Genomic DNA, 20965 nt, shown 5'->3' with positions numbered 1-20965 from the left:
ATAATTGCTTAAAATAGAAACTTTATATATAAACTGGGTCTTTCTTATCTTAAGACTTAATTGAGTAATTAGTGACAGCCATGAGCCTAGTGCTTTCTAAAGGCAAATATTCTCTAACCCAACATCGATCTTTACAATAAGCTATCTAACATAATATATTGTCACTGATGCTTGTACTTAAGCTAGATATCAAAAAGTTGCAACTATTTTTTTCAATAATAATGTCACAATTTTATATTTTCTAGATGCAAATCATGTAGCAAGGATTGATGGTCCGTTGTCGTAATACATGAAGTCTTGCTTGAAAATACTCCAGGCACCTGACTGTGGAAGGAAGAATGGAAATTATAATAATAAAATCCTAATTCTAATAGAATACTAATTATGCTCTAATTAGACCATAATAATGCTAAGCAAGCTTAATCAAATTCAAAAAAACCTTAAAGAAATTTCAAACCAACAATAAGAATTCTTAAAGAAATATTAGGAGGATCACAAATATCATTCAAATACATCCCAATTCAATCTTAATTTAATTCTAATTAAAATCCTATTGAACTTCATTCAAACTTTAGGCCAAAATTAATTGAATCTTAAACCCTAATAAAATCCTAAATCCTAAATCAAACCCTAAATAAATCTTAAACCAAACTCCAACCAAATCCTAATGAAATCCTAAACCAAATCCTAAATCCTAAATCAAACCCTAATCAAACCCTAATCCAAATCCTAAATCCTAAATCAAATCTTAATTAAATTCTAAACCCTAAATCAAATCCTAAATCCTAAATAAATTCCAATCAAATCCTAAATCAAACCCTAAAACTTAAATCAAATCCTAATCCAAACCCTAAATCCTAAACCAAATCCTAGTAATTCCTATAACAGATTTAAATCTCAATAACTAATGAATAAACTGTTGATCTTAATTCAAATTTTACACAATTCTAAAAAAATAAGTTAAAAACAAGTGCAAAAAAATTAAAAAGAATCAGAATTACCAAATTGACGATAACTTCAAAAATGTGCTCAGGTATTAGCCGGCCTCCTTCTCCAATCTTAATTCTAATCTTCTAGAGCCAATATCTCTCTTTTCCACTATTCGATTGATCTCAAAATTTGCATACATATAGAAAAATCAAGTCAAATTTTCTTTCACATAAGTTTTACTCCAATCCAACTAGTAGATTGCAAGAAATCTTAAAAATCCCCACTAGACCTAAAATTCTACTTTCTAAGACCTTGACCCACTTAAATCTCAATATTCCTCAATTTAACCATTAGATTGAGCTCAAATTTACAACACATATTAAACACAACTATAACCATAAATCCACAAAATTTCACTTTTAGATCTATTACAAAACTCTTGAAATCACCCAAAATATAAATCTTATTTTATTTCATAAAACCTAAGTCATGTGAAACAAACCTTGACTTTACAAAGCTCTTACAAAGTCATATCAATTTCAAATCATCCAAAATCAATGCCCATACAAATCCTATTTAATTTTCTATCAAACCCCACTCTTCAATCTACCAAAGAGTCCTGGAGTCGTTGTCAAGACTCGGTTTTGTGCCTCAGGGTCTGATTTCGACCCTGGTTCATAACCGGCCCTCTCTAGGTATCAACATCTAGTTTTTTTTTTTTTGTAAATTTTACTAGAATTTACTCTTAACTTCCTCCTAAAGATGTCTATATCATTTATTTTTCCAATTTATCTTATTTTGCCTTATTTTTGGCCCTACAAAGTAAGTAGCAGCTATTTTTTTCTAAAAGGGCAGTATTACTACTAAAAGTTTGATTATCTTCCTATCTTTTATCCATATTTTTCTACCTTTTCTTTTAACTTGGCTCTTCTATAATAAGATCCATATTATCATCTTTCACCATATAGTCGTGTTACAACACGATATTGTCCAAACAACCACTAGCTTCTCTAATAGATATATTGCCACACCTTTGCAGCATGCATAATTCCTAATTAATCTCAAGTACATAGAAAGTAATTGCACTTTGCTCTTTTGAGCTTGCATGAATTATACGCCATAGGTTTAAGGCCCCTATCAAAGTCTTATTGAATGACTGCTCTAATAGCAAAGTTATTAAAGAAAAGAAGTCTAAAAGGTACAAACACTTAGCATCAGCAAGGATTGTAATCTAAGAAGAGTGTGGAGAAAGATAATTCTTACTTCCAACACTCTTTAATTATAGGTGGTGGTTTACTCACCAATGAGGCAACTTCCATCTTTTTGATATTACATCAATTTCTACCTCATCCAACTAAACCTTTGATGCCACCACAATAACTTACTTTAACTCTTTGCTATCTTTTTACTATTAACAACATACTATGCTTAATCTCTATGTGGTTGTAACTAAGCAAGTGCTTGCTGATCTTCAATACTCCCACTTTGCTAATAGTCAATAAGCTTTTAATCATAATTTCTTAATCAAGTCATGATGTCTATCCTTCACGAATGCCTTTGTAAGCACATCAGCAAGCATGTCATTTGTAGCAGAATACTTCATACCTATTAACCATCTTCAATCTTCTCTCATATGAAATAATGTTGAACATCAATGTACTTGGTCCTTGAGTGATGTTTTGGATTTTTGGCAATTTCCATATACCATTGTCTATAAGAGATTGATACTCTTCTTCTATAGCCTTCTCACACTTGATTGCATCTTCAAACTTCATACCATTATACAAAGATAATGGATCACCAAGAAGAGCAACATTTGCTTGTTCTTTACTTTGAGGAAGGATGTGATTCTTCCACCATTCGCCATGTTGCCTTCTTTTTTTCAAAGGATATCTCCTTTCACTTGTAAAAGAATATTCGCCTTCTACACTCCTTGTTCTTTTCCAACTCTTAAACCTTATCATTTTTCACTCAATGGTTGGTACTCTTCATGATTATCATCATCCCAATCTTCAACATCTTCATTTCTTTTATTGCTAGTCCTAGCAATTGTAAGAGCCTTCATCTTTTTAAACTTCTTTGGCTTTTTATCTTCATCATCTTCATTGTCTTCATCTTCTTATTTCTTTGCTGAATTCAAAGATGTGTCCACAAATACACCATTACTCCCACTTGGATACATCTCCAAGTATTCACAAGCACTCTTGTGCTCTAAAAACTCAACATCACGACTTTTGATGATCTTCTTGGTTTCTAAGCACATTAGCCTATATGCCTTAGTACCTTCACAATAACCAAGAAACACACACTTTGTACCTTTTTCATCAAGTTTTGACCTCATACAATCTAGTATTTTTGCATATGCAATGCAACCAAAGGTCCTCATATGAAAAATGCAAGGTTGTCTCCCACTCCAAGCTTCTTGTAGTGTCATTGATGCAAGTGCACTTATTGGACACCTATTTCTTGTATACACTACATTCACCACAGCTTGTGCCCAAAACTCATAGCCAATATTTTGAACATGAAACATGCTCCTTGTCATCTCTACAATAATTCGATTTACCTTTTCAGAAACACCATTTTATTGTGAAATGTATGGAGTTGTGGTTTGTCTAGTAATTCCTTCATTCTTCAAATAAACATCAAATTGCTTAGACATGTACTCACCTCCATTGTCCGTATGCAGCACCTAGATCTTGTATTCACTTTGTTTCTCAACAAGTGCTTTAAACTCCTTAAACCTCCAAAAGCATTCACTCTTGGCTTTAAGAATGTAGATCCAAATCTTTCTTGAATAATCATCAATGAAAGTAAGAAAATATCTTGATCTTCTAATATTTGTGTTCTTCATAGGTCCATATACATCAGAATGGACAATCTCCAGCAACTTGGTAGCACGTATTGCTACACTCTTTGGAAATGAGGCCTTATGTTGTTTTCCATGTATGCATCCTTCACATACAAGTTGTTTTGCATTATGGCTTGTATTTCCAAGATCTAAGCCACTTACTATGGTCTTGAGCTCTCTCATGCTCTTCACATTCAAATAGCCAAGGCGACGATGCCATATATTCAACTTGTCTTGATTTGATGTAAACTCAGCAAATACGGCTACCTCCACTCCATTCACCTTTTTACAAATGAGGTAGTACAAATTTCCTTCTTTTAAGCCTTTGAAGACCTTGTCTCCACTCAATGTTCTTACAAAACATCCATTCTTGTCAAATTGAACTTTAAAACCTTCTATTACAAGTTTACTCACCGAAAGTAGGTTTTGCTTCATCTTAGGCACATGAAGGACGTTTTTGAATCTGATCCTATTGGTTTGTCCATTCACAACCACCTCCACCATAATAGAGCCAATTTCAATGGCTTCACATGTACCACTATGTGCCAACACCACGTTTGATGCTGGAATAGCCTCGTAAGTGTCAAATGAACACTTATAAGGTGTCATATGCTTGGAACAACCTGAATCCACAATCCATCTTGATATGGCAACCAAAGAGGTTCCATTTATTTCCGTGAATGCATAATCTTATCCTCTAAACTCATCTTGTACACTATTTTCATTCTTCTTCTTCATCTTTTTACCTTTGTAGCAATTTCGAGAAAAATGGCCTACTTTGCCACAAATGAAGCAAGATTTGACATTACCTCATTGATTTGAATAGTTGTCCTTGCCTTAACGTGAGTAGAGTACTGAATCTTCACTTTGAGGCTCCTTTTCTTTTTTTTTGGTTACTTCATGGACAAGTCTTTCCGTCACATAATCCATTGTAAGCTCTTTTAGCTTGATGGACTCCAATGCCACAATAAGGTAGTTGTAGGATTCGGGAAGGCTCATTAGCAAGGTCATGACAATATCACTTTCTTCTAAAGGTTTGTCAACAATTGCTAGTTGGTTTGTAAGAGCCTTTACCTTATTGACATGAGCCATGAGGTCTTCACCTTCTTCCATCTTGCAAGTAAAGAACTTCCTCCTTGTATAGATGATGTTGGATAAGTTTTTGCTCTTATAGATGTTGCAAAGAATCTTTGATGCTTCTATTGGTCCTTTACAAGAGATAATGTGGAAGAAGTTGACTTCATCCACATTGGTTGCAATCAATCCAAAAGCCTTCTTTTCATGACGTTTGAACTCTTTCTTTTCCTTCATTTCAGCAACTTTGCTAGAAGCCTCTTCACTTTCATCTATAATATTCAAAAGATTCAAAGATGCCAACAAAAGCTCCATTTTTACCTTCCAATGGTAGAAATTTTTACCTCTAAACTTCTCAATAACTCTCAATCCTTCACCCTCACTTGAAGCCATGTATAAATAAGAGTAGTATCAAAAAATATTGTAAGAAGAAGTCCTAATGCTCTCAAAAATCAGCAAGAAGGTTTTCTTGCCTTAAAATCCCATAATCCTTCTATGTGAACAAACTAGTATTTTAACTTTCAAAAACTCTCTGAACTTCACTTCCAAAACTTGTCACAAGTCTGATGACTTGTCTAAGTGTCTCAAATCTGATTTGCCACTCTAATATCTTTCTTATGCTCACAAATCACCTCTATACGCCATAAGAGGCCTTTTAAGCACAATCAATAACTTTAGGACATAAAATCATAAGCTTAGATTACCAAGGATCTATTTCAACAAAAGCACAATACAAACTTTGTCTATAAGTGAAAAACAAGACACTAACACCAAAATGCTCTTAACCACAAGTAAGAGCAAACCATGATCTAGATCTAGATCTAAATGTGAAAGTTAGGTTCTTCCAAAGCCTAACATCAGTAACAACAACTTGATCTACTCCACACTTACAAAACCACTTCAAAGAACTTCAAAAATTACTCAAGCAAATGTGAGTGGGCCCATAACCTATTAAAGAAAAGAAGTCTAAAAGCTACAAATACTTAGCATCAATAAGAATTATAGTCTAAGAGAAGTGTGGAGAAAGATAATTCTTACTTCCAACACTCTTTACTTATAGGTGGTGGTTTGCTCACCAATGAGGCAACTTCCATCCTTTTGATATTACATCCATTTCTATCTCATCCAACTAAATCCTTGATGCCACCACAATAACTTACTTTAATTCTTTGTTGCCTTTTTACTATAAGCAACATACTATGCTTAATCTCTATGTGGTTGTAACTAAGCAAGTACTTGCTCATCTTCAATAAAAGTTAGAAGCATCAATATCAAGGGTACAAAGAAAATTAAGATCATATGATTATAATATTAGAACAGTAATGAGTGCCTCCTTCAACTTATCAAAGGCATTTTGCTACTTCAGTTTTCATTCAAATGAGGCACTCTTTTCTTATAGATATGTCAATGAGGCAATAATGTAAGCAAATAAAATGGAAATAGTATCCAGCAAGGCTTAAAAATGAACAAATTTTAGAAGCATCTTTGAAGTTTGGCCAATCTTCTACTACTTTTACCTTATCTTGCTTCATACGCATGCTTTTAGCGGACACCACATGCCTCAAAAAGATGTCTTCTAACTTTTAAAGTTTATATTTTGATTGCTTGTAATAGAAGTGACTATCTTGTAACTGGGGTATTCTTTTTCGTAGGTGTTGCTCATGTTTTTCAGGGGTTTTACCATATATAAGAATATCATCAATAAAAATAACTAGATACTTATCCAAAAGGTCTCAAAACAAGCTGTTCATGTAATCTATGAAAGAGACTGAAGTATTGGTGAGGTCAAAAGATAAAACTTAATATTTCAAACTAGCCATTTGAAATATCCATAGCATATACAAAATATCATCTTTTCTATATTCTCTATTGTAATAGGTATTTGCCAATAGCTACTTCAAAGATCTAATTTACCAAAGCTGATCGCACCTCAAAGTTGGTCAAAAAGATCATCCACATATAGAAGTAGATATGCATTTTTAATAGTCTACTTATTAAGGCCTCAATAATCAAGGCAAAGGAGTAGTCCACCATCTTTATTGGATGTAAAGAATATAGGTGCTTCCTATAGTAATGTGCTTTCTCAAAAGAGGCCTTTTTCCAAGAGTTTATCTAATATCTTCTATAGATCTTTAAGTTCTTTTAGTACTAGGCAAAAAATTAGTCGACTTGCTAATTTGGCTCCAAGCAATAGTTCTATTTGAAAGGAGGTACCTTGATCAAGAGGTATGCTATTAGGTAGGTTGCTTGGAAAGACATCTTGATATTCTCATATGAGTTGTTCTACTTGTTATTTTCCTTCAACTATCTTTTTCACAATTGAGGTAAGATTTGAAACCACTATATATATTAATTTCTTATGTTGAATTTTTTTCTTTATAAAAGACTTTCTACGATTAAATTTTTGATTGCAAATTATCTTTCTTCTTCACTTAATGTGGGGGTGTAAAAAATCACCTTGCATCTTCTATTATTAAAAGAGTTTGTCCTTGCTATATAATCAACTTATTTATTTTCCATCATTAGCCATAGCATACAAAGGATAATATCATACTTAAGCTTTGTCACCTTACATCTCTCTCTTAAGACGTTGTCGTAATACGTGAAGTCTGGCTTGAAAATACTCTGGGCACTTGGCTGTAGAAGGAATAATAGAAATTACAATAAAAAAATCTTAATTCTAATAGAATACTAACAATTCTCTAATTAGATTATAATAATGCTAATCAAGCTTAATCAAATTCAAAAAAATCTCAAAGAAATTTCAAACAAACAATAGGAATTTTTAAAGAAACATTAGAAAGAACACAAATGTCATTCAAATACATCTCAATTCAATTTTAATTTAATTCTAGTTAAAATCCTATTGAACTTCATTCAAAATTTAAGCCAAATTAATTGAATCTTAAATCCTAATAAAATCCTAAATCCTAAATCAAACCCTAACCGAACTCTAAATCAAATTCTAATCCAAACCCTAAATCCTAAACCAAATCCTAAATCAAACCCTAAACCAAATCCTAATCCAAATCCTAAACCCTAAACCAAATCCTAAACCAAACCTTAATCCAAACTCTAAACCCTAAACCAAATCCTAAACCAAATCCTAAACCAAACCCTAATCCAAATCCTAAATCAAATCCTAATCAAATCCTAAATACTAAATCAAATCCTATCCAAATCCTAAACCTTAAATCAAATCCTAATCCAAATCCTAAACCCTAAACCAAACCCTAACCAAATCCTTAACCCTAAATCAAACCCTAATCCAAATCCTAAATCCCAAACCAAATCCTAATAATTCTTATAACAGATTTAAACCTCAATAACTAATGAATAAACCGTTGATCTTAACTCAAATTTTGCAAACTTCTAAAAAAATAAGTTAAAAAAAAGAAAAAAGAAAAAGTTGATAAGAATCGAAATTATCAAATTGATGATATCCTCAAAAATGTGCTCGGGTATGGCCGGCCTCCTTCTCCAATCTTGATGCCGATCTTCCAGAGCCAATATCTCTCTTTTGCACTATTCAATTGATTTCAAAATTCTCATACGCATAGAAAAACAAGTCTTATATCCTCTCACGTAAGTTTCACTCCAATCCAACCAAAAGATTGCAAAAAATCTTAAAAATCCTCACTAGACCTAAAATTCTACTTTCTGAGACCTTGACCCACTTAAACCTCAATATCCTTCAATTCAACCGTTACATAGAGGTCAAATTCATGACACATATTGAACACAACTATGAAAATAAACTCACAAAATTTCACTAGTAGATCTCTTACAAAACTCTTGAAATCATCCAAAATGTAAACCCTATTTTATTTCATAAAACCCAAGTCATCCAAAAAAAATCTTGACTTTGCAAAGCTATTACAAAGTCAATACAGATCCAAATCACCCAAAACCAACACCCATAGAAACCTTATTTAATCTTCTATCAATCTCCACTCTCCGATCTTCCAAAGAGTCCTTGAGTCGCTGTCGAAGCATAGTTTTGTGCCTTAGGGTCTGATTTCGACCCAGGTTCATAACCGGTCCTCTTCGGGTATCAACTTTCGTCTTCTTGAGGTAATTTTTACTAATTTGTACTCCTAAATCCTCCCTTCATATGCCTATATCCTTTATTTTTCTAATCTACCTTGTTTTGCCTTATTTATGGCCTTATAAAGTAAATAGAAGCATAATTTGTAAATAGGCAGCATTAGCACCTTTAATTTTTCTACCCTTTGACTAATATCTATTTTTCCAAGATAATTTGCTATAATATTTTTGAAGTGAGATCCTCAAAACATGTTATTTTCTTCACCTTTTTACTTATTATCCATTTTACATCACAACAACGTAGACATTTGTCAATTTCAAGGTTTCTTCTTTATACGTCTCAGTCAATACATTCTCTCAGTCATTTGTAAGATATATACTTCTTTTCTTAATTACCTTAGTTTTAATTCGAAGCTGATTGGCAATTTTAGTTGAGATACAATTTTCAGTAGAGCCACAATCTACAAGCACTCGACATGGTGTCACGGACCAAAAAATACAAACAAGAAATCTAAACAAGAAGTTCAAGAAGAAATGACAAGAACTAGATTATCAGATGAGTACAAGAGCAACGCCCAGAGAATTGAGCTAGAGCTTCAAGAGATGCGTTGTCGAGACTGAAGAACTCTTCAACCTCGACTCCTATATATAGTACTGGCCTATGGTTCTAAGGAAGCGCATCAAGAAGCTTCCCAAGAACTATGAAGCTTCTCAAGCAACTACCGAAGAGCTAGGAAGCTTCTCAAGTAACTTCCTAGAATCTACTAGAATATTCTAAGAATCTTCTAGAGCCTTCTAAAGGAATCTTTAGGGAATCTTAAAAGAATCTTTAGGGAATCTTTAAAGAATATTCTAAGAGAATATTCAAGGAATCTTCTGGAAGTTTCTAGAGACTTCTTTCTAGAAGGTTCTAAAAACTTGTCTCTAGAAAGGTCTAAGGACTATGTCCCTAATACATGGTTGTTCTCTTAGTAGTTCCATTAAATGCACCAATTGACTCTTTTTATAGTTATCTAAGGCCATGCCATTTATCTCTAAGAGATACTAGCTATCCTCAATATTGGCCCTTGATGCCTTTACTAGAAAATCCCATTTTTTGGCTCTGAATCATTATCTACTTAGTGAATTTTGAAATTGTAAATCCGCCTTGTCTTGTCGGTGCTTGAATTTTGATGTTTTAGACAACCTTTGATTTCATGGCCTAGTTCTTGACAATAGAAACACAATCTCTTTTACACCAAAATTTATTGTCTTTGTGGTGTCAATGATACTTATTAGGCATTAATCTCCATGAGCATTGGTTGTTGTGCCATAGTATCAGATATCAACATAAGACTTCGTACTATAGGTCGTACTCCATGATTTCTAAAATCTATAATATGGACCATCTGTGTAATCCAAATTATCTCTTGAAATATTTGTAGATCTTTTACCTCCACCTCTCGTTGGATCTTAAGTTTCAAACCTTGTAGGAATTAATCCATCATCTCCGCCTCCAAAATATTGTCAATTTGAAAATATAGGGACTTGAATGGAGAGACATAATCTTGCATTGACCTAGCTTATGTAAGATTTACTAACTGATCACGTGCTATCTTTTCTGCATTGATAAATCAAAATTTATTTCTAAAATTAGTCTCAAATTCCTACCAATCACAAAATCTACCTTGAGCTCTATAGCTTTGAACTCAATTTCACCACTAAATTGTTGCCACATTTCTCAAATAGCTGGCTGCATATATAATTCTTTTAGTGGTATTTGTCCTAGGTAGTTGGATATATTATTGTATGTTGACATACATATTCTTTTCTTGAATTATTGTATGTTGACATACATTTTCATTGACATACATGTAAAATGAGTAAACAGAAATAAAATTGAATAAAACTTAATAAAATGATACAAAATTAGATTATACTAAGAAAAAAGATCTAAAGCTATACTTGACTAGATGTCCCAAAAGATCCTAGCTAGTCCTATTTATACCTTATCCTATCACCTTGGACTTTGTAGAATATATTCCACATGGTAGATTCTACTTAGATAATTACCTCAAGCCTTTTTTAAAAGTTTTTATAATCAGCTCTACCTAAATATCAATCCTAAATTATTTCTAGAATGTTCCATGATGGATCCTACCTAGTCCATTAACCTAATTCCAATTCTAAAAACTTTTATGGTTCTAATTATCTATATAATTATCTTACTTATATCCTATTATATGATGAGTGTATACTATCTTAATAATATAAAAATATAAACAAAGATCTGCGATATATGGATCATCTATCATAACATCATGTTTTTTTTAAAAAATAGAATATATGTGAAGCTTTATATAAGTTTTTGTATCCAAAAAGATAATAATTATCAAACAAAAGAAAAAAATCTATGAGATGAATTAATGGTGATAGTTATTATTTTTTTAAATAGATATAAGAAATACTAATTTATAAACAATATATATAGATAAAATTTAAGATATGAAGAAATAAAAAGTTGAAAGAGAGCATGGCCATAGTAGATTGAAATGGAAGCAAATTAAAGACCATAGTTTGAAAGAATATTTTAGAATGCACAAAGATTATTGAACTATATTCTATATTATTTTTCTTAAGAATGTGTGCCAACAAATTTACTATAATCAAATTATCATCTTATTTATATATATATCAATTTTTATAAAAAAATTATATGTAATAAGACCATCCTTTCAATCAATAATAATTACTAAGATTTTTGACAAATAAAATTACTCTCACAATGAAAATTTCTTTGTAATCCTTAATACAATTATCAAAGTTAACACAAGCCTTTTATGCAATGTCCCTAGACAAGTTTCTAGATCAAAATAAAATTGTGCCAAAATTTCTATATTTTTTTGGACATACTAGGACATAAGTATGTTATCATATTACATGAAAGTAATCTCTATGATTGCTTATTTTTGAGAGTAGCTATCAAGGACATGAATCTTATAGAAAGAAAATCCTCAATATACTCTTATATCACTGAAAGGAACTAGAAAGACATTCAAAGATGATATTATATTGAATTAGAATCGCTATTGCTAAAAACAAGAAGATTAAAAAGTCTTGAAACAAGACTAAAGATTAAAAAGGTGTTGATAAGAGTGAAGAAGGCTTTACTCTTGCCTTCATATAAACTCTTAATTAGGAGCTACATGGCAATATCTTATTGGACCTCTAAAACATGTTGACTTTGTAAGACAAATATCTTAATTTGTAAGACAAGATTTCTATATGTGTACCACATAGTTAACTTATTTTATAAGCTACCAATATGTGATTAATTTTTTAATCAAGTTTCTAATCTATTAACTAACTACAAATACATATAAAGTCAAAGCAACATCTATCGAGCTTCTAGGAAGCTTTTTTAGAAGTTATTATGAAATTAACTTACTTTTATTTATTTTTACTTATTTTTATTTAATTATATAGGTATTCATTAGAATACCTATATATATATTCATGACATTACCTCCCCTTCTAGGCACAAATTCTATAAAGAGCAGTCTTCATATATCACAGAAATCTAAAATGTAGAAAATTATATTTGCGACATTTTTTTATCTCTGTTCTCTTTGAAGATGGTTGATAGGTCTTCTTAGCCATTGATAGTGTCATTTATCAAGACAAAAAGACCACCCTATTATTTGATTGTTGTTGACGTCTTTATAACTTTTTTCAAATAAAATATTTAAAATACCATCAAAAATTATTTCTGCCTCTATTAAAATCACCAAACATCAAGATTCTCTTCCAAGGTTGTGATACCAAATACATTGTATCTTACCATTTATTTGAGAAAGCACATGTTGTTCTTGAAGATCTTTATGTCAATTTTGTCATCTTGAAGGTTGTAACAACTTTAATGTCTCATCTAATAAGTCCACAAATAAAATTTCTTGAATGAAATCTGCTAGTTCTTAATTTTCCATTTTTTTAGCATCACAAAAATAAAAAAACTACAAAGAATAATAGAAGATAGAGTATTATCTTCTTTTGATCTTGTTTCTTTTATAGCAAAGATTTGCTATTCTTCATCTTGATTTTGATGGATATTATTGATAAAAAATTTCAATTCTCTTTGGTGTTTTTATAAGATTCTTTGTTGGCTTCCATCTTCATTCACTAATATCATATCTATGCCAATAAATAAGATATTCTAATCTATTTTGATACTATCTTGAATCTAAGACTTTTTCTATCTTGAATTTTTTATTATTATCCACTTCTATTGGAAGACGTGGCATTTGTCTTCTTCCTAAGATATTCATTGTCTTATATGGCTCAAGAAGAGATACCTGATATAAATGATAGATCTTTATTGATTCTAATAGATATAATCAATAAGCAACATGATTGCATTATTCATCAATAGAAAAAAGTCTAAGCATATGATAGTCCAACTTATCATATAAACAAATAGTCTTGATATTGCAATGAAGTAATTATATCTTGTCACCTACGTTAAATTATGGCTATTCCTTGTGATAGACATCTATATTAATTTTTTTATCATTTTTGAGTTTCCTTAAATTGCACCTATATTGTTGCATGTATTTATAAAAGATGATTTGCCAAATCTTCTGCCATAGGATTATCAATATTTAAAAAGTCAAAAGTATCAAATCATAGATGATAACTATAATTAGTAAAGAAAGATATTTATTGAGTAGAAGAATGTACTAAATTATTATACACAAACTTTGTCAATGATAAAAGAGTTGTCCAATCATCTTAATAATAATTGATGGTACACCTCAAGTAGTACTTCAAAACTTTATTCACCTATTTTGTTTATCCATCAATTTGCAGATGAAAAGCCGAAGAGAGTGTGAGTATATATTTCACCCCTCTATTCAAATTAAAAGATGGCCTCAATTAAGAGTTGCTTTTAATGGATAGTGTGAAGTTAAAGATGCAATGAACAAGAAAAAAAGAAGAAAACAACACAAAAAAGTGAAAAAAATGTATATAAGCAAATACACACTTTAAAACTAGTCAAAGTCTGCTAATTGTATTTTCTTCCAATAAAAAGTAAAAAATAAAAAAATATATTTTAGATAGGTAATTTTCTTATCTTTCCAATGGTATAAAAAACATGTAAATCCGAGTTACTATGAGTAAGTTATGAAGGTTTGAAACAACAAGTAAATAAACAAAAAGTTAAGTGAAAATATTTTACCTCAAGGATAATTTGCTTATAGATCAAGGGTTCGAGCCTCGCTAAGGCTCACATGTAGCATATAAGGGTGTCTAAGAGAGTCCACGAGGCCTTAGTCTTATCCTCCTAACTACTTTCAAGGTGCTACAACCCATATGGGACTTGTGCACCTCCCTTCTTACAAGGACTAGACTAGCTGCTGGTCTTCCTATTTTCTACTAGTAAAACTCATTTTTTTGTATTTTTGACTTCACCATGGTATTTAAAAACTCCCAATTATCTTAGGAACTTGATATGGCCTTCAAATCTTACTCCCTTTCTTCATAATGGCTTCTGAAGCGGTAAAACTCATTTTTACCAAGATCTTAAATCTTGCACTAAAAATTCCTAAAAAAATATAAATAAATTCTAAATAAATTCTGAAAAATCCTATAATATTTTTATAATGATAATATCTATGTAAGTCAATATTTTCCTATCTTGGTAATTTTTGATAATAATAAAAATCAATTTAAATCTATTATAAATCCTATTCTTTTTCATACCAATAACTAAAATGACATGAGGTTCTTTCTCATGCTTCTTCTAACTACTAACATTTATAGTTTTTATAAGTAGTACATATAATAAATAATTCTTACTATTCAACAATGAATAAAAATACTAAACCAACGTAGATAATTGCCTCCAAGACTTACTAAGACTCCATTTCTACCACTAACATTCTAATTTTCTATTTTTCTACGGATCTCTATACTACTTACTATATATTATGATTTAAATTATTTTAAATACATATTTTTATCCTAAAATAATAAATGAATCAATTTGATGACTCATAGAGAGCTTTATATTTACCTTTAAAATCCTAAAAAATATTCTCTAAAATCTTCATATAAATTGAGTCCTTCTATCTAATATAATATCTTTAAATAATCCATGATATCAAAAGATATTATTAAGAAAAGCTTAGTAGTTTCTTCACCTCTGATAGATTTTGTATATAGTATAAAATGTGCCATCTTGGTAAAATGATCTACTACTACAAATATAGAATCATACAAACCTGAGATTGGATGATTTGTAATAAAATCCATAAAAATTAAAAATCACAATTCTTCTAGAATAGGTAAAGATTAAAAAAGTCTATAAGGTCAATACGAGGAATTCTAGATTATGAATAAATATCATATAATTGTATAAAATTTTTGATTACCTTCCACATCTGAGGCCACCAAAAATCTCTCAATATTAATTTTAAAGTCTTGTTGTATCAAAAATTTCTGGTTGCTCAAAAGCCATGACAAGTTTGAAGAGCATATAATCATGTCCCACCTTCTGAAATATATAATCATCCTTCAAAATAGAATAGGTTGTTTTTGAACTCAAACTTAGAAGTATCATAAAACTTAGACAATATATTCTTAATATTATGAACAAGAGAATTCGAATACATACTTCATTGAGTTTGCTTGATAAATATTGAATTGACAATCAATGTTGACTTTCTTTCTCAAAGGTGAAAATGTTTTAACTTCAAAAGAATCTTTTTTTGTTAATCAAAAGATGCATCTCCTTATTTTGGTATAAGATTAGAATGTTTAGAAAGGCCATTCAATAAATCTTGTTATTTTTTGGATTGATAAGTGATCTTAAAATCAAAACTTGATAAAAACATATTCCAATGAACTTAGCAATGATACATTACATATGCTGACATTAAATATTCGAGGTTCTTATGATTTGTATATACTATAACAAGACTTCAAGCACCTTCTAAATAATGATGCTATTCTTGAAATGAATCCAGAATTATAAAGAGCTCTTTGTTGTAGATCTCATAATTAATCTCGACTACTGAAAAAAATTTTGGAATAGAAAGCTACTAGATGGAATTTGTCATTTGCTCCTATTTACAATAATACTACATGCAAGGCAAAGTCAAATGCATTTATTTCCATAAAAAGTACCTTTGAAAAGCTCACATGATATAAAATTGGTGCAAAAATAAACTCATTTTTTAAAGTATCAAATAATATTTTTGTTTCTTTATTCCATTCAAGTTTGTCTTTTCAAGTCAAACATGTAAGTAGAGCTGTAACTTGAAAAAAATTCTTGATAAAGATCTGATAATAATTGACAAAGATTAAAAAAATATTATATATTCTTTACTATTTTTGAAATCTTCCAATCTATAATAGTCTAGACCTTCTTCAAATCCATCATTAATCTTTTATTAAAAATGATGTATCCTAAGAAATCAACTTGAGTAATGTAGAATACACACTTTTTTAACTTGGCATATTATCTTATATCTCTAAGTTTTTATAACACACGACAAATATAAACTTCATACTCTATTGTATTCTTAGAGTAGATTAATATGTCTTTCAAATAATAGACATTAAAATCATCAAGAAACTCACAAAAGACATCATTTATTAGATGTTGAAAAGTAGCTACTGCATTCATGAGTCCAAAAGACATGACATTATATTCAAAATGTCCATATGTAGTTCAAAATATAATTTTCTATTTATATATTTTTTTAATACATACCAAATTATATGCTCCTTATAAATCCATTTTTATATAGATCTTTGTTTGATTCAATTGATCAAAAATTTCTAAAATTAAAGGTAGAGAATACTTGTTCTAGATAGTAATCTTGTTGAAGCTTTGATAGTCTACACACATCCGTAAAGATCCATCTTTTTTCTTCACAAATAAGATAGGAGCCTCAATTGGAAATTTAGACTAATGTATAAAATTCTTAGCAAAGTTTTCATCAATATATTCTTTGAGTGCAACCAACTCATTTTGTAATAGGCTATAGATTAGTCCAAATGGTAGTTGAGCTCCTTCTTAAAGATCAATGGAATAATCATAAGGACAATGTTTTAAAAGAATATATGCATTCTTCTTTTCAAAAACATTGTAGAAATCTTAATATTGGCTAAGAATACCACTTGACGTCTTTTTGCTATTAGAAATGGGCGAGGCATATAAAACAAAAGATAACCTTTTTTTTGCAGTACGCATAAAAGCTCTTGCATCTATTAGTAAGATATTGGATGTACTAGACTTGTGTATTTTTACTTAGCTAACAAGATTTTGGATTAAACTATCAAAAAAATTAAGGTTTTGAGAAATTCAATTTATCTAAGAATTATATTTTTTTAACTAAGATAATCCTAAAATAATTGAATTGCATAAAGATCTAATTATGTTAAATATTACTATGCTATTATAATCTTTAATTGCTATATCTAAAATAATGGTCTCATGCATAACATCTCCAAAAGATAGCAAACAACCATCTATCACTTCTATATGTACAAGTTTAATTTTTTGACTAACAATATCTCTTATTTTTTTACAACATCTTCATTTATAAAACAAGCTTAGGCTCTTGAATCTAACAAAGCTAAGACTTTGTGATTTTTTGGTCCTAAATAAACTTTTATATTAAAACAAGGTGAGGTATATGAAGAGAAAATATGACCTTTACTAGGAGTTACATAAGATTTCAGCTGCATGGTCCCTATTGTAGTTAGAAAGACTCGTTTTTCAACACATCCTCTTTTTTGGCAACTATGCTTTTCATTTTTTGATTGCAATGTTTCTTTGGATAGTATTGAGTAGTGTGTTTAGCTTCTCCACAATATAAGCATAAGCTTTCTTAACAATATTGAGTCTTTTCTTACTCTATGAAGAATTTAAAACGTATTGTATTAATTTGCATTGGTTTTGATCTTGATAAATAAGTTTTTGAAAACTTGGAAGCTGCCATCATTATTTGATTTGATCTTTTTTAGCCAAATCTTTCTTCTTCATGTCTTTCAAATAATCAATTATTGCATGCAATGGCTTGAAAATAAATCGTTCCAAAGATTCTACCTTTGGCATTATCGATAACAAATCTTTGACATTATCCTTTAATCCATATCAAAATTGATTGATAAGGGCTTTGTCATTCCAATCCACATCACAAGCAAGGTTTTATAATTTAATAATATATATGGTGGCTGATTGTGATCCTTACCATAAAAATGAGAGCTTAGTCTCTGCTAGTTTTTTCAATCATTTTCTCTGAATGTAGCCATAAATACTTATAAGAATGAATTCAAATGATAAAAGAGTTATAAATCTTTTTCTATTAATGGTATAAACTAAGAGAGAATACTTCTTGATAAAAGTGCATCTATGAATCCAACTTGAATAAATCCATTGAGATATTAAAAGGAATAGAACCTAAAATAAAGCTTGATTTATTGCAAAAATCCTTGAAATTTTGATCTTCTTCCATCAAACTTCTCAAGCATATTAATCTTTGTCCCCATCATACATGTAGAAGCAAAACTCTTTACATTTGGTTGCAAGGTCGATCTACTTGCTTCCTTCAACTGCATAACTTCTTGTTGCATACTTTGAACTTCTTTCATAAGCGTAGGCATTGTACTTCCATGATTCACGTTAGAAATACATAAAATTTCTACTCTTAGAGTATTGACAAGCTCATAAAGATTTGTAATAGTTACAAATCTATCATCTTTTCCATTGAAAGTAGCATCCATAATCTTTCATTCTATAAACAATTCAAACAAATTCAAAAAAATTAATTAGAGGAGGGTAATCTGCAACCTCTAATATCAAATAAAAAATTTTACAAAGAAGAGTAATCCACTCTATTTAAAAAAAAGATTAGTGTTAGAAAATAAGATTTTTTGTTTAAAGATGGGTAGTTTGCAACCTTTAAAAGAAAACTATAAAAGTAGGATAATTCCATCACTTCTAAAATAAGACAAAAATAATAAGGTAGCACTCTTGTCAAACTATCAAAGATATGAATTTTGAAGAAAGAAATCCTCAATACACTCTTGTGTCATTGAAAAAATAAAAATGAAAGCTTCCAACATGTAGTTAACTTGTTATCTAAGTTTCTAACCTATCAATCAATTACAAACACATGTAAATTCAAAGAAGCATCTATGAAGCTTCTAGGAAGCTTTTCTAAAAGATATTATGAAATTAACTTACTTTTAACTACTTTTACCTACTTCTACTCAATCATGTAGGTATTTATTAGAGTATCTATGTATATCCATGATAGTTTCTTATGATAGCTAGAACTTTTGGTTTAATCTTGTCTTTATAATATATATGCTCTACTTGGCATCCTTCTTTTGACTTTATTGAAATAATTCATATATAAGCTAATTGTACCTTAAATACATTATTATATAGAAATATAATTATATAATAAAAGATAAATAAATAAATAGATTTTATTATAGAAGATCCAAATAGAAATATATAGTAGCAAAAAAAAAAGAGATATGATTGGAAGGTAGTAAAAACTTTTAGTCTTAATACTATCTTTTTATAAATAAGACTTTTATTTATTTTATCGAAACATAAATGAGCCAAATTAAAGTAGATAAAATAATTAATCAATATAGGCATCTTTAGGAGAGAATTAAGAATAAAATTTAGTAAAAATTACCTAAAAAATACCAAGAATTGATATTTAGAGAGGACCAATTATAAAATAAGATGAGAATCAGATCTAAAGGCACAAAACTATGGGCCAATGGCGAATCCATGGTTCTTTGGCCCATCAGAGAGTAAAAATTAAGTGTAAAATTTTTAGAAGATTTTTAAGAATTATTTTTATATAATTTGAAGGTATATTGAATTTTTGAGGGCTTTTCAAAAAGAAAGATATATTTATTGTTTAGATTTTAAAAAATAAAATAAAGTTTATAAATTTAAAAATTTTGTGAATTTTATAGTATATTTATGAATAAAAATTTATAAGTTTATTATTGTGCTTGTTATAAATGTGTTAGATAAATTTGATGTCAATTTAATGGATAGATTAAAGGATATGAGAGTTTTATTGAATTAAGAACTTGGATACTTAAAATTTAGGATAAAAGAGGATTTTGCAATCTTACAAAATTAGCTTATTTGATTGAGGCAAAAGTTGATAAGGTCTATTTTTACTTAGAAATATACACTCTAGTAAATTTTTGAAGCAATTGAATAGTTTAGCAATGAGAAATCACTACTACAAGTTGAACATTCAAGTTGGAAAAAGAAGACTATCAACATCTGAGAGGTTTAGGAGCTTTTTTGTTCAATTGGTGAGTTGATTTTCTACACATTTTGTGTACATTTTGTGTGCATGTTAATTGCTTATGGATTGAAGTGTAAGTAAAATTTTAGATGAAATAAATAGCTTGATTAATATTTATTTAGATTTTAAAACAACTATAGGAATTGGTTAAGATTTACTTAGGATTCTTTTAGAATTGATTTAAAGTTGGTTATGATTAAAATTAGGATTTGATTAGAATTTGATTAGAATTTATTTATGATTTTATTAGGATTTATTTAAGATTTTTTAAAGTTTCATTAGAATTTTTTTAGGACTATATTAAGATTTAATTAGAATTTATCTAGGATTTATTTAAGATTTATTTTAGATTTCTATTTTTGATATTTTTAAAGGATTTTTTTAACATTTCTTTAAGATTTTTATTTTAGTGTTTTTAAAATATTTCTTTATTAATTTTCTTTGAGATTGATTTATGACTTCTTTATGTTTTTTTAGTGATTTAAAATATATATATATATATATATATATATATTGGTTAAAATTTGATTAGGTTTGTTAAGGATTAATTAGAGTTTATTCAAGATTCTATTAGATTTGGTAAGATCTTGTTGTTACATTTTTAATTATCCTTCCACAACTAGGTGCCTCGTGCATTCTCACGCAAGATTTCACTCATGTTATATGACAAAGTTGGCATAGGATGTTATCGTCCTTTGCATGGGGTGTTGTGTCATATACGTCAAAC

Source organism: Physcomitrium patens, chromosome 22 (assembly GCF_059467195.1).
Source record: "Physcomitrium patens ecotype Gransden chromosome 22, ASM5946719v1, whole genome shotgun sequence".
Classification (NCBI taxonomy): Eukaryota; Viridiplantae; Streptophyta; class Bryopsida; order Funariales; family Funariaceae; genus Physcomitrium; species Physcomitrium patens.
Note: the sequence above shows the minus strand (reverse complement) of the source record.